The sequence below is a fragment of the Chaetodon auriga genome, chromosome 24 (genome assembly GCF_051107435.1).
Source record: "Chaetodon auriga isolate fChaAug3 chromosome 24, fChaAug3.hap1, whole genome shotgun sequence".
In the NCBI taxonomy this organism is placed as follows: domain Eukaryota; kingdom Metazoa; phylum Chordata; class Actinopteri; order Chaetodontiformes; family Chaetodontidae; genus Chaetodon; species Chaetodon auriga.
This window is the reverse complement of record NC_135097.1, coordinates 9,961,190-9,974,379: the sequence shown is the minus strand read 5'-3', so window position 1 is coordinate 9,974,379 and position 13,190 is coordinate 9,961,190. Positions and strand designations below refer to the sequence as shown.

Genomic DNA, 13,190 nt, shown 5'->3' with positions numbered 1-13,190 from the left:
AGGGAAGTAAACTACAAGATGTACGAAACGCTTTGTGCACACGCACGCACGCAGCACACATGCCAACGCTGGAACGACACATGGGCACACACCTCGCTACCCTCACGCCTTTTTTTTTTTTTTTTTCTAAGATATGACCTCTACCAGTCAAACTTCCCCTGCATCCGCCAACCACCCACCCTGCCAGCAAGCCAGCCGGCCTGCCAGTCAGTGGGTAGTTGTTAAGGGCCGTTGCTGGCGCAAAATAAGCTAGAATACACCCACTGGATTACAGAGGGCAGGCAGTGAGGGGGGTGATTGCTAACAGACCTATTGGCACTCCATCTCCTCCAGTTCCAACACCACGGCGCCTGATAATTGTGGCCTCTATGTTTACGTATCCATTTTTGTAATGTAAGTGTTGATTTCTCATTCCACACTTGTAATGGGGGCCCTGGCCTTGGAATTCCTGAAGTGGTGCTCACACACAGGCACAGTCGCACACGTACATACACACCGATAGAAGAAAAAAAAACTCTTCTCCTCGCTTCTTTTTCTTGTTTTTTTTTTTTTTGGTCTGCTCTTGAAAATAAACCAGTGAGTCAGAGCAACTTGGCTGTGCTAAGACAATGGCACTGTGAGGTGCAGGCACACTTGTTTTTAAGAGTGCTTGGCTTTGTGCCAAAGAGAAAGAAACGTTGAAAACTCCCGTGGTCCTTCAAGAAGCCTCTGTTACATTAATCGAGCTGCTGTAAGCGAGCTAATATCTGTGAGCTTAACGCTTAACCTGCAAATGTAGGAGCGCTTGTGAAAACACTTGGCCAGGTGAGCGCATATTCAAGAAATAAAGCAACGACAAAAAGGACATCGGACAGACATGGACCACTTGTCTCTCATGTTCACTCTTGAAAATACCCCGCTGTCCCTTCTAGACTCCGGCAAAAATGTGGGATCTGATTTCAGAATGTGTTTCAGGCAGAAAAAACAGGAGGAAAGGGGAGATCAGCTGGCACATGAATGACCTTACTCCCTTATAGGCACTTTCTAAACCCTTAAATCATTTTTCAATTTAACGGCTTGCATGCCATGAACTGTTTGTATCCTTCACTCACTCTCTCTCTCTCTCTCACACACACACACACACACACACACACACACACACACACACTAGTGAGTGACACAGAAAAGCTTGCCTCATTTCTCCTTTCATTTCCTTTCCACTATAATACGCCATAAACTTTTCACAATTGACATCATTTTCCCCTAAAAAAGCAATGTATCACTTGGGGTGATTTTAAAAAAGACACTCAGTGGAGGCTGAGGGTTTGAGAGAAGATGGCCGCGTCAGTGCCGCTTTTTCTCTACCGAGACACTTTGCTCCCCTCAGCGACTTGGGATGGCAGCACTTTAAGCGAGCACCACCTTGGTGCATATCCATTTTGTCTCCTCTTTTTGAGCGCCGCTGTCGCAACAGCGAAATTGGAAATCGAACGTGTGGTGACAGCGTTAATTGCGCTGTGTCAAAATTGGGCAAGTGCTAATTGTTTGAGCTGGGAACTGTAAAACATGTAAGACAGTGGAGGTGCCGGGCTGAGCTCTCCCAGAGCGCTTGCTGACGATACACTGGGAATTGCTTGAGCAAACACACATGCACACTAATTTGCATGCCCAAACACACACACACAAACACACCAAACACCGACTAGCCTACTCCACCCTCGATCACTGCCTTTTCATTCAACTCAGACAGCAATATCTTACCATTACCTCTTTTTTTTACACATGCAAAATGCATTTTTCCACACCCTCACGCCTCCTCACATGAATTGCAGATTGCAAATTCTTAATTTTCAACAAGCTGATGGATACACAATCAGTAATTTTGTGAGTTTTTGACACCACAGAGCTTATTTATGTTGTAGTTCTAAAATCTGGGGATAGTAGAGGGTGCCTTGGCATGGTGCGTAAGGACTGCATTCCTCTCCCTGACTGGAGAGAATGAGTCCCCTAGTGGCCCAACTGGCACACTGAGCACAGGTGGTGTGCTCAGCTCTACTGGAAATAAAGCTTCACTTTCACCTGATTGACAAAGCGCTTGCGTGACTCTCCGCCTGCCTCACTGATATTTAGCTGCTTTTTTTTTTTTTTTTAACCCCAAAACACGTGAGCTCTTTAAAAAGCACAGTCAACTTTAAACCCCGCAAAAAAAGAAGAAGAAAAAAGCCATCTAAAAATAAGACAAATGAGATGTGGGATCTCTGGAGAGTTACAGGAATGCGCTTTGAAAATTCTTCACAATAGATTCGCAGGGAAAGGCTTCCACAACTCCAAAAGGCGCCACGAAATGAACTGTATTTACATGACAGCGCCACAGTTTAAAGGCGGCTTAAAATAACACGTTCGAGCTGGTCGCTTTCTGCTCTTTCGTGTGACATGAAGGCGGACAAATCAACGGCAGCCTACTAACCTACTCAAAACGCAACATTTAGGCAATGCGATGTATTTCTGCCAACGTGTGGTGATCATTTACTGACAGTTCAACTGATTTTAACACTGGTCACCTCCCCAAAGCTCACCACAAACGCCACACCACGGCTGATATTCTCCACCTGCACATTCAACGATGTAGTTTATGCCCAGCTGCATAATCAAAATAGAAATAAAAACCAGCAAATAAAGGTATTTCATGCCCTTTGTGGCTGTTTACTTCCTGTAATGTGGCTCGGGTGAGCGCGACTGTATCCATCCAAGCACGCGCGCACTCATAATAATAAACTATGCGTAAAACAGTTATTGACACGTAAACACAACAGCACCTAAACACGGCAGCCAGCAAACAAGCGATATGCATTAGGAGCATAAACCCAGCGTCCAGCTCATCTATCTGAACCAACTTCACGGGGTTACGCACACCTGAAATCACTGCGGCAGCGACTTCAGCTCCGACTGTCACAACCTCCAAACTCACAGGCTCGTCAAACAGTCTTACCTTATCACCATTTTGCGGTCAGTTTGAAACTCAGTCTCTCCTCTTTTGGTTTTTCTGGAGAAGGAGAAGTCGAGAGTTTGTGTGTGTGTATGTGTTACATCCAGTAATGACAGTCGAGTCCTATAACGTGGAGGAAAGAAATCCGTCCTCAGGTTCTTCTTCTCCCACCCCCCCAGGTTTGTTCGCTCTTATTTCTCTTCTTCTTCCCGCGAGTTGTCCGTCATCAGCGCGTGAGCGATGTGCAGGCGATAGGAGGAAAAGCACGCACGTGGAGCGTGTGTTCTGTGTATTCTCTGGGTCTGTCTGTGTTGTGCTCGTTAGATCTTCATTGAATTGAACGTGGCGAGACTGTGGTAGTGTTTGAAGAGTGCGGTGTGGCTGGGACACACAGCCCCCTCTCTCCCTCTCTCTCCCTCTCTCCCTCTCTCTCTCTCTCTCTCTCTCTCTCTCTCTCTCTCTCTCCTTCTGTCACTCTCTCTCTGTGTCTCACAGTCAGTCAGTCCGTCTGTCCCTTTTCTCTCTCCTCGCCGAGACCCGAGCGCGGACTAAAACCCCAGGCAGAGAGGGAGAGAGAGAGAGAGGTGTGGAGGAGGGGTGACGTCACTCAGCGAGGTCCCACTTTCCCAACTCTCTTGGAGCACCCCCCCCCCCCCCCCCCCAGTCCACTGCAGGAATGTGCACTTGGACATGGCTATTTTAGTGAGAAGATTTGTGTTAAAGAGACGTGGGAGTGTGTGTGTGTGTGCGTGGGTGAGTGTTTGGGTGTGCGTCTGTTAGTTATTATATAGCTTCAGCTATGATGACATGTGGGAGGCAAATTAATGTTATTTAACTATTGAAAAGGGGATTCAGAATTTAACTTTTACTACTTCAAGGTATTGAAGCTATTATCTATAAAATATACTTAAAGCATAAAGTGAAATATAGCCGATAAAAGACTCACTTTTTTTTTTGTCAATAATGCATTATTGGCTACATATTGTACTATTGCATAATTACGACTGATGCTTTAACATGCAAGCAGCATCTACTTTTCATACAGTTGTATGTCCCGTTGAGCTGCTTACTGGATAAAAATGGACTATATTTGATATGATCATAACAGGTTTTTAATGGTGTGGGGCTTAGGGGATAAGTTGGCAGACAAAAAAAAAAAAAAACAATATTCATAATTATGTTTTCATTCATGTATGAAAATAAGGATTTTTGTTTTTGGTACATTAGAATCAGCCTTTTATCGCTGGTCCTATTCCATGGAGTCCGCCACGTTGCACTGCCATGTTTCTGCAGTAGCCCAGAACAGACAAACAAAAGTGCCTCTCGTGTTTTTTAGTGGCCACCGTAGATTCTTCTTTCTGCTTGGAAGGGGAGGGTGAGGGGAGGAGTATTCATTAGTATTCTGCAACCTCACTGTGAGACGCCACTAAATCCTACACACTGAAGCTTTAACATATATATCTGAAAATTATCTCATGACTATAGCTGTCAAATAGAGTCGAGTAACCCGCAAATTCCAAAGGGGAAAGCTGTGTCGCTAAATGGCCGCCGGAACTGATGGCGCCCATTCCATGCAATACTATGATTCCACCAGACGTGCCCAGTGCATTTCAAAAGCATCTCAGAAGCGTCTCAGAAGTGGCTCCCTGCTCGGCTCCGCAGAGAATAAACACCTAGTCTATTTGTGACGGAAGCCGCGTCAAGCTGCACAGGGCAGATCGAGCCCGGCAGGAAGTCAGACACAGGAATGGTAGAGAAACCAGTGGTTTTTCAAAATAAAACACCCTGTGCACACTCCTGTATACCAACAATAAACACTATTGAAAAAGACAATAAAAGCAACCATTTCACAGCCTTCTTATCCATGACAGAAGCACAGGCATCAAGGAAAAATGACCAAATCAGCAAAATCTGCAGCATCAAGCAGGTGAAATGCTCTGCTTCTGAACCGCTCACTGGCGGTTACTTCACTGGGTCAAACGTGTTGACAAGATAGATGAGAATTTTGTATTTATGACGAATGACAGCTGCTGCCTCGCATGCAAAGGCATGTTTATGAAACAAGTGAGGTTACGCACATGCACACCAGTCATGTGCTCCCGTGTCTAGAACCCACGTGTAATGATCACACATTTCATGTAGCGCTTCCAAGACGTCACTTATTCACACTCGCATCACCGAATAGACATTATGGCATAACAATGTGTAAAAGGACAACATCCCTCCTGATAACACACTCAAGTGCACGGTCCTCTGATGTAGGGCTATAGAAAAATAACAGCAATGGCCCCGGGAGACAGATGACTATGACCAATTGTGTTTTGAGAAAAGTTGCTTTTATGGCAGCAACCCAAACCTTCTGATGAACAACCTAGCCCTGCAGACACAAACATCTAGCATCCAACAATAGTACTCTTAGAGACAGAGAGACAGATTACTGCAGTCAGCAGATCTGTTTTCTTACCTGCACTCAGACATGCCATGTATCTGATTGAGTAACAGTGATGGTGATTTATACCTGCAAATTATACCGAGCTCCATTTTCTGAGGGCAGAATTTGATACAGCCTCCGCATGTAGATTTATAGGCCAGAAGAAAGTGTTGGTTTTGTGACAATGAACAATAGAGAAACTTGATGAAATTACTGTTATGTGAACTATTGCCCTCGACTGCTGGCTGCGAGAAAGCATTGTGGGAGGGATGGCTGGTTGTGTCTGGAGGCACAATGTACTGTAGATCACAAAAGCCTGATCATCTGACTTTCACCAAAGCAATTATTTGGAGAGTGTTCTTATTTAGCAGGAGTGAGGTTGAGGACTGAAGGTTGGAAAGCTGTTTTGCTTGTGAAGGAGATATGCCATTCCCAGCGCATCCAAACATCGAGTATTTTGGTTGATAAACCTCAGCTCTCGTTAAGAAAATGATTCCAGTCCATCGTCTGCTGCCATTCACCTTTGATGCATGACTATAGGGAGCTCCTTTTTTTATTGATTTTTTTCTTTTTCCAAATCCCTCACCTGCTTTCATGATCTTTGAATATAACTGGATGACACTAGTTATTAGATTTACAATTCTGCTCTGCATCCAACCTTGTGCTTCCATATTCTTGGCACCAGCTATAGCAGTAATACAGGAGCACTTGTTGATAAATGGGGGCAAGGGCAGGATTTATCAAGAGCTTGCCTTGCTGGCCTATCATGGCTGAACTCTATCACCCAACGGGACGCCGGAGTCTATAAACCACCTGTCCTTCAGTAAGAAGGATCCAAGACAGAGAAAACCTGAGTGCCGGCCTGAGCTACAGCATTAGCAAATGCTACGAGTTTGCCCATTAATACTCTTGACAGTAGGAGGGCCATTTAAATTCATAATAAAGTCTCACTTGGCAAATGTTTTCTTTGTTGTAGGACAATGACAACACATTACTATAACGCGAGCCAACAGTGTGTGATAAACTGCCATGGGCGTGCTTCCATTTGTACGTGTGTGAGGTCATGCAAAGTGTGGTACTGATTGACATTTACTATGTAAATGCAATGTAAATGCCGCAAAGCATGCTAAAGGTTATACAGTATCAATATGCGTTTGCTTTGAATGAATAATAGAGGCAACTCTTTTGATGTATGTGTTTCTCTGTGTTCCTGCCGACACAGTGAATCTGTAGGGACTATTCAGGCTTCAAAAAAACTAATTAGCATTGAATATCCCCATTTATTTTCAAATACATTTTGAAATGTTAAATTCTTTTTCTTCCTTTTTTTTTTTTTTTTTTTTTTTCCTTTTTCATTACTTATCAATGGGAGTGGGTTGCCCAACAGGCTGCCAAAGACTAATTTGAATGTCATATTAAATGATGAGTTCAGTTCGGTTTAGTATTTATTTGCAACTGCGTGTCGCTGTCACCATGGGTATTAAAATATTGTGCCGTTTATCGTCATGCAAAGTGTCAGAATTGGACTTACATATCTTGCCAACCGTTAGATGGATTGCCAGGAAAATTTGTACATTCATGATCTGAAGAGGATGAATTCTAATAACTTCTATCTTCTCGCACTTGCCCTGTGAAGAACAACATTCATGGTTTCCAGAGGATGAATCCCTCTGACTTTGTCGATCCCTTTGACTTTTCCAACTAGCAGCTCCATGAAGTTGAAATTTTTCTCTGAACAGCTATTGAATGGATTCCCATGAAATTTGGTTTAGACATTCCTGTCCAACTGAGGATGAATTGTAATAACTTTACTGACCCCCCGACTTCTCTTCTGGCTCCATCATTAGGTCAAAATTTCAATTTGTCCAATACTTTGATTTATGACCAAATGTCTGCAGAACTAATGACATCCCCATCAGCCTGGAGCTGTACTCTGTGTTAAGTTCTAATTCGAAAATGGCACCATGCTGAACAAAGATGGTGAATACAGTAAATATTATGCATGCTCACATTAGCATTTAGCTCAAAGCACTGCTGTGCCAAAGTGCAGCCTTGTGGAGCCACTAGCATGGCTGTAGTTTTGTTTCAAAATACTATAAGATGCTTTGTAACACAAGCTCAGTCCTTGAAAGCCCCTTTGTGGCACGATACTCGAGTTGGTGGATCCATTGAACTTAAATGGTACATTTTCTCTCAGCTCTGTCCTTAGTGGTGGCCTTGTGGACTATGCAAGTTACTGCATAAAGCAAATCAATTTATCGATTTGGTAGGATTTCATTTTACACGGCGCAGTGTTTATCTCAACAGGGATAAAAGTACTTAAAGTCTTACTTGCTCTGTTGTGTATCAGCTTTAAAATGTCTGCCTTAGAAACTGACAGACAACACAGGTAGAAAATCAATCAGCGTATTCTTTAGGTTGCAAGAATAAGAGGTTTGCTTTCGATCCGCTAAAAGAGGCATTTTAGTAAAGCTTGTCAGATGAATTTACACTAAGAACTAGGCTCAGACTGGGTTGTGTTGCTCAATAGGCTAAGGTCACTTCCATTGTAACTCAATCCAATAACTGCTGTATCAGTTTAACACTTTGGGAAGGCTGACAGCTATTTTCAAAGGATTTTTTCTCCTCCATGGACAGCTTTTCAATTCTGGCTAACTGTACTGCTGATCAGGCAGCCCATTATTAATTCTGCATACAACACTGTCAATTTCACATTTAATGTTAGACTGGCAGACGTGAAAATACAATAAATTTCAATGTCAATCTTCCCATAGCTGGAGGTGCAGGCCTTTTCACCCTTGACAAGTTGCTTGCACTTTACAAATGACTGTCAGTCAAGTCATTACTCCAGTTTCTGCGACTAAAAGACAACATCATGTATAACACTGCAGAGGAGAGAGACAACTTATCTGAATCAAAAACAAGGACTGTTGTTTTCGGGTCCTCACACCCCGGAGTTGCTACATTTATAGTACCCACCTCCCCCACAACCCTGATCAAGTAAACCAGTCATCGTAAAATTAATTTCCCCATCAAGCGAGACCCACGCTCTTTGGGATAACAATCTATCTTAAGCGGATAAATCTAATCCAATGTGTTGAGATTGACTTGTTTATGGCCACTGCCCAAGCAGTCAAGAGAGGGAGAAAAGGCTGGTGGGTGGTGGAGAGGGGTGGAGGAGCTAAGAGCGACAAATGCCAAGGTGATATTACACATATCTCCAAGGCACGAAAACTGTAAACTAACACCCAACTGTAGTCCTTGGCCGAGACATCTAATACTTCTCTCCTTCTTAGAAACCCTCAGACTTGATGGACAGCCAAGCGTACAGTCGTGCTTTCACGAGTAATTAACATTTCGAAGGACTTAATAGTCATCACAGACAAAAATGATTTTATGATGTTGGTGAATTTTTGTAAGGTTCCAGAGCCAGACCCTTTGCCATAATTATGTGCATGATCGGGAAGAAGTGGTTAATTGAAGGGCCTGATGCCAGACAGCTGTAGACAGAGCCTTACACAATCACTGATAACATCTACATAATTCACGTAATGACCTACATACTGTAACTTTGAAACTATGACACCCGTATGACGTGTCCATGGGGCAAAAGACTGTTTAACACCACCTGAAGCCAGATTATTAAATTAGCCCTATTGATGTTTCCAAATTACTCCCCTAGAGAGTTACCTGGAGTTGAGGTGGTTGAGCAATGACGTGTGGGTGTTATTAATTACAAAAGAGGATAAAGATAGGTATGACTCTATAGAGAGCCTCTGTGTTACAATTGCTCAGTATCATAAAGCAGCTGTCAACTTGATACTTTTCTGTCAAGTCAAAGTTCAAATTTGAGGAAAACATCTTCAGTTATTATCATAAGTTTAACTCTCAAATCTCAGCTAAACTGTTTCGTCAGCACTATGTCTGTGCACTTTGATCAGATTTGATCGACAGTGCAGGGAACATGAGCAAACAACCCCCACCACTGTCATCACATTTTGATTCAAAGTGTTGCTACCTTTGATAGGCGCACAAAAAAATGTGACGTCAACACTCCGTGTCAAATGAACCAAGGCTGTTCTAGTTCTGGCAGAAAATTGTGGAGACCATTGCTCATTGTGAAAAGCTGATTGAGGAAATGGGTTTTCAGGGCCTTTATACTCACTGTCACATTACAGGCCAGCTGAACTTGGAGTGCATCTTGTGGTAATACATTAGCTCGTACTCGCAGTGCTGCCAACAGTTAAATATTAACTATATTTGGTGCAGGTCACTGCAGCCTGGTCGAACTGCACGTAGCCTTCAATTCTGATGACTCCGTGTTTAGTCTTGTGTGACATTGCCTCAGATTGGAGGAGCTGACTCCTGGCTTATGCTACATGTTTGATCAGCTTTGATTAGCTTCCAAGTAGCTTTTGATTAGCATACCCAAGATGGCACCCACATGGCAAGTAAAGCCCACAGTAGTGAGACTGCAGAGGCAGACATGACTACAGATTGTGCTGTATGGCGGCAGCATCTATTCCTTGTGTATGTCAATGTTTTGAATCCCACAGTTCAGTGTGCAACAATGCGTAATAAGTTGCCACAGAGAGGGTCATGAGCATATTGTCAATGAGAACACAATGGGCTGCACTCTGAAGGAGGGGAACTTGAACCCTTACATGACCTGAACAGCTCCGCCTGTCACGCTGTGGCGAGGGGTGCGCGCTTACTCATCTGTTCTCGAACTGCTGAGTCATGAGTAGTCAATATCACCTTATTATGATGTCAAGCGGAATCAGATTCGCGATGAGGCTTGTGGATGGGACCTCGGTTTGATTTAGTTTAGTGTTGGCATGGGGTGCAATGAGCTGAAAAGCAATTACGTCCATTAAGAGATCAACTGGAATGGCGTGAGCAGCCATGGTGTGCAGCAGCCCGCGTACAGAGATAAAGAGAGAGATAGCGGTAGCGAGGGAAAGAGGTTTAGACAGATTCAGTCAACTACTGCCTGACAGAGTCCCACCGTGGAACCTGGCTCAGGATAGCTGTCCAGTTAAACAGTTCAAATTTCTATCTGAATGTGTGTGCAGTTTGTGCTTCATCTAATAAAACAATTTGGCACCAATACTGTGATCAAAAAATTGAGATGGAGGAGGATGAGTGAAGACCTCAATGCTAGTGGATGCCAGACAAAGGGCTGTGTTTGATCCCGGCCCCACTAGCGCTTGATTTTCAGTCCACATGTCGCATTTGCAGCCGTGGAGAGTGCTTCTTATTAAAGAGGCAGGGTATACCTAAGCTACAAAAAGCATGAGCCACTCTTCTCAATCGGAAACATCCGTCACCATGGATACTGATAGATGCATTAGCCGCTCTGCTTTTGAGGTATATTATGTGCTGTTTCCATGCAAATGCAGAACATCACCAAAACAAGGACCACGTTTCACAAGCTAGCACTGAAATGTTTAGTTGAGTTACCCAATCGAATCAGCAACAGTCTCAATCAACAGCTACTCACAACTTTTATTTTAGTCACTGATAAGTCAAAGACACAGATGATTTGATGGAAAACAGCTGTTGGTTGCAGCCCAAGTCAGTTAAGTCGGTTAAGGATCAAGTGATATATTCTCTTTTTTGACTTTTTTAGCAGTTTTGGACTTCAGCAAGGGACCGCCACAGCATACTCACTGTCATACGGTTTTATACTTCCCATCAAGTTGTTTGGGGAGACCCTTGACATGGCAAACCCTCCACAGAAAATAGGATGAAGTAAAAGTGCCGATGTGACACTTTTCTTCTCTTCTGATTTCTCTATCCTGCCTGAACTCAAATACAGTAGGTGTGTCTGAGCAAAGACCATGCACTCCTGCCTTTTCTGTCTGTTGATCTTTTCCCATCTCCCTCCACTCCCCATCATTGTCCTTTCATTTATTTAAATCTTCCTTACTCTAAAAGCCTTTTACCTTTTCCTGCCATCATCTTATCCCCGTTGCCCTTTTATTTGCCCATTCTCCACCCTGCTCTCTACATCCACTCCTTCTGCTCCCTGACTCCCCTTCCCCAAACTAATACTGACACACACCTCATCTCTGTCTATGTCTCTTTCTCCATTCTTCTCTTTCTTTTTCACTCTCTTTCAGCGGGCGCAGGCTGGAATCGGGCATTTACGAGAAGCCTCTCACCATAGCCGATTGATCACGGCCATTGTTTTGCGCCGGGTCCTCCATTTTACAGTTCAGTGTTCATGAAAAGGTGCTTTTGCCACTCCTATCTGTCACCCCCCTCCACCCCAGAATGTACTCTCTTTCTCTCCCTCTCTCGCTCGCTCTCCCTCTCTCTCTCTGGCCAGTGATCCCCCACTGACATTTTCACAAGCACACCTTCATCAATTTCACACCTCCAATGCCCTCCTATGCCAGTGTGGAAGGTAGTAGGAGGAGGAGGAGGTGAATTGATGGGTGACTGCTGACAAAGCCAGCTTGAATTCAAAAGTCAGGGAGTGACAAAGTTCTTCAGGTGTAGGGCAGATAGGACATGGAGGGTCATCAATAAGTGTGCCGTCAAAGTAAACAACTTCCTACTGAGGCACTTCCAGTAGGATCTGCTAAAAAAGCACTGTGTCATGATGTTGAAGTGTTTGCATCTCAGCTTGCCATTTGCTGCCACCTAGTTTGCATCTTTCTCATTTATTCCTTCAAAGATGAGTCATGCAACTTATGCTATAAATCCAATAACGCAATAAAAGGTGTGATGGGAAAAGCCATCCAGAAGGTAAACATTCTCAGCGCTCGCTTCCTCCCTTTAGTCTTGGGAAATTAGGCCATTCTATCATCAGCCAACTGGTGCATTTATGAGCTGCTAAAGTAATTGGCGATTGCGGCGGGATCTCAGCTGAGGCAAAGGTAGCCCATTCACCTCAACAGAGCCTTAAGCAAAATGCTTCAATGAAATAACAGAGAGGAGATGGAGGAGGAGGAGGCGGCGAGCGGAGGAAAAGAGAGTAGCAAGGTGCCTCATTCACTGGCTCAGGGGTTTATGGGATTGCTCCCAGCTGTCACTCTGTGTAGTGAATCCGCAGCACCGTAATATCTTAATTGTTTCAAATTAAATGCTCGTAAAATGGCAAAGGAAATGAGTTTTTCTCTCTGGCTAATCCAAAGCAGCCCCTTGACTTACATCTGGGCCCGCTTTAAGTGAGAGGGGGTTTAAAAGGTGGAATGGCTCCCACATGAGATGGCTATGGATAGGCTGGTGTGGAATTAGTTTTTATGGGTTGTGAACTATGAGCCTATCACTGTGCTTAGGTGAATCACGTGTCTCAGAGCATCGCTCACTCCGTTCTTCGCCTCCCTATCATTTTCCCCAGTACGTCTTCATCCGCCGTCCCCACCCCATTCTTTCTTTACATGTGTGCACATGAATTTACGTGTGTACTTACAGTGTGTATGTCTATGTGGAGGATGTGTGTACACAGAAGCTTATCATAATAAACAGTCTAAATCTCCTGTGGGGATTCACACATTTAGTCTCCCCCCCATCTCCCTCCGGCAGTTTCAGCTCATTCCACAGCACACATTCAAATCACTCAACCAGCTAAAGCGTCCTGAGTGACATCAGGCTTGCTGTCAAACACACACACACACATGTGTATATATGCTCATGTATGCATGCATGCACACACGCATGTTGGCACACATGCGAACACAGACACATATGAAGCCCTTCTCACCTCAGTCAGAATAACTGCTGAATGTACTGCAATGAGCTCATTTTGCATGCTATGCATGCAGTTTACACACCAAACACATG

General features: G+C 44.0%; 1 protein-coding gene across 25 annotated transcripts in view; it reads right to left on the bottom strand.

Moving 5' to 3' along the window:
• The window catches only part of ptprda (protein tyrosine phosphatase receptor type Da), a 348,556-nt gene that overhangs the window by 125,347 nt on the left and 210,019 nt on the right, over positions 1-13,190 (bottom strand). The window contains exon 1 of one of the 25 annotated variants that reach the window (XM_076724732.1): positions 2,969-3,515. The exons of the other annotated variants lie outside the window; for them this stretch is intronic. The gene's annotated coding sequence lies outside the window, so the exon portion shown is untranslated. Of the gene's footprint in view, positions 1-2,968; positions 3,516-13,190 lie in introns of those variants that run through there. 25 annotated transcript variants of the gene reach the window in all.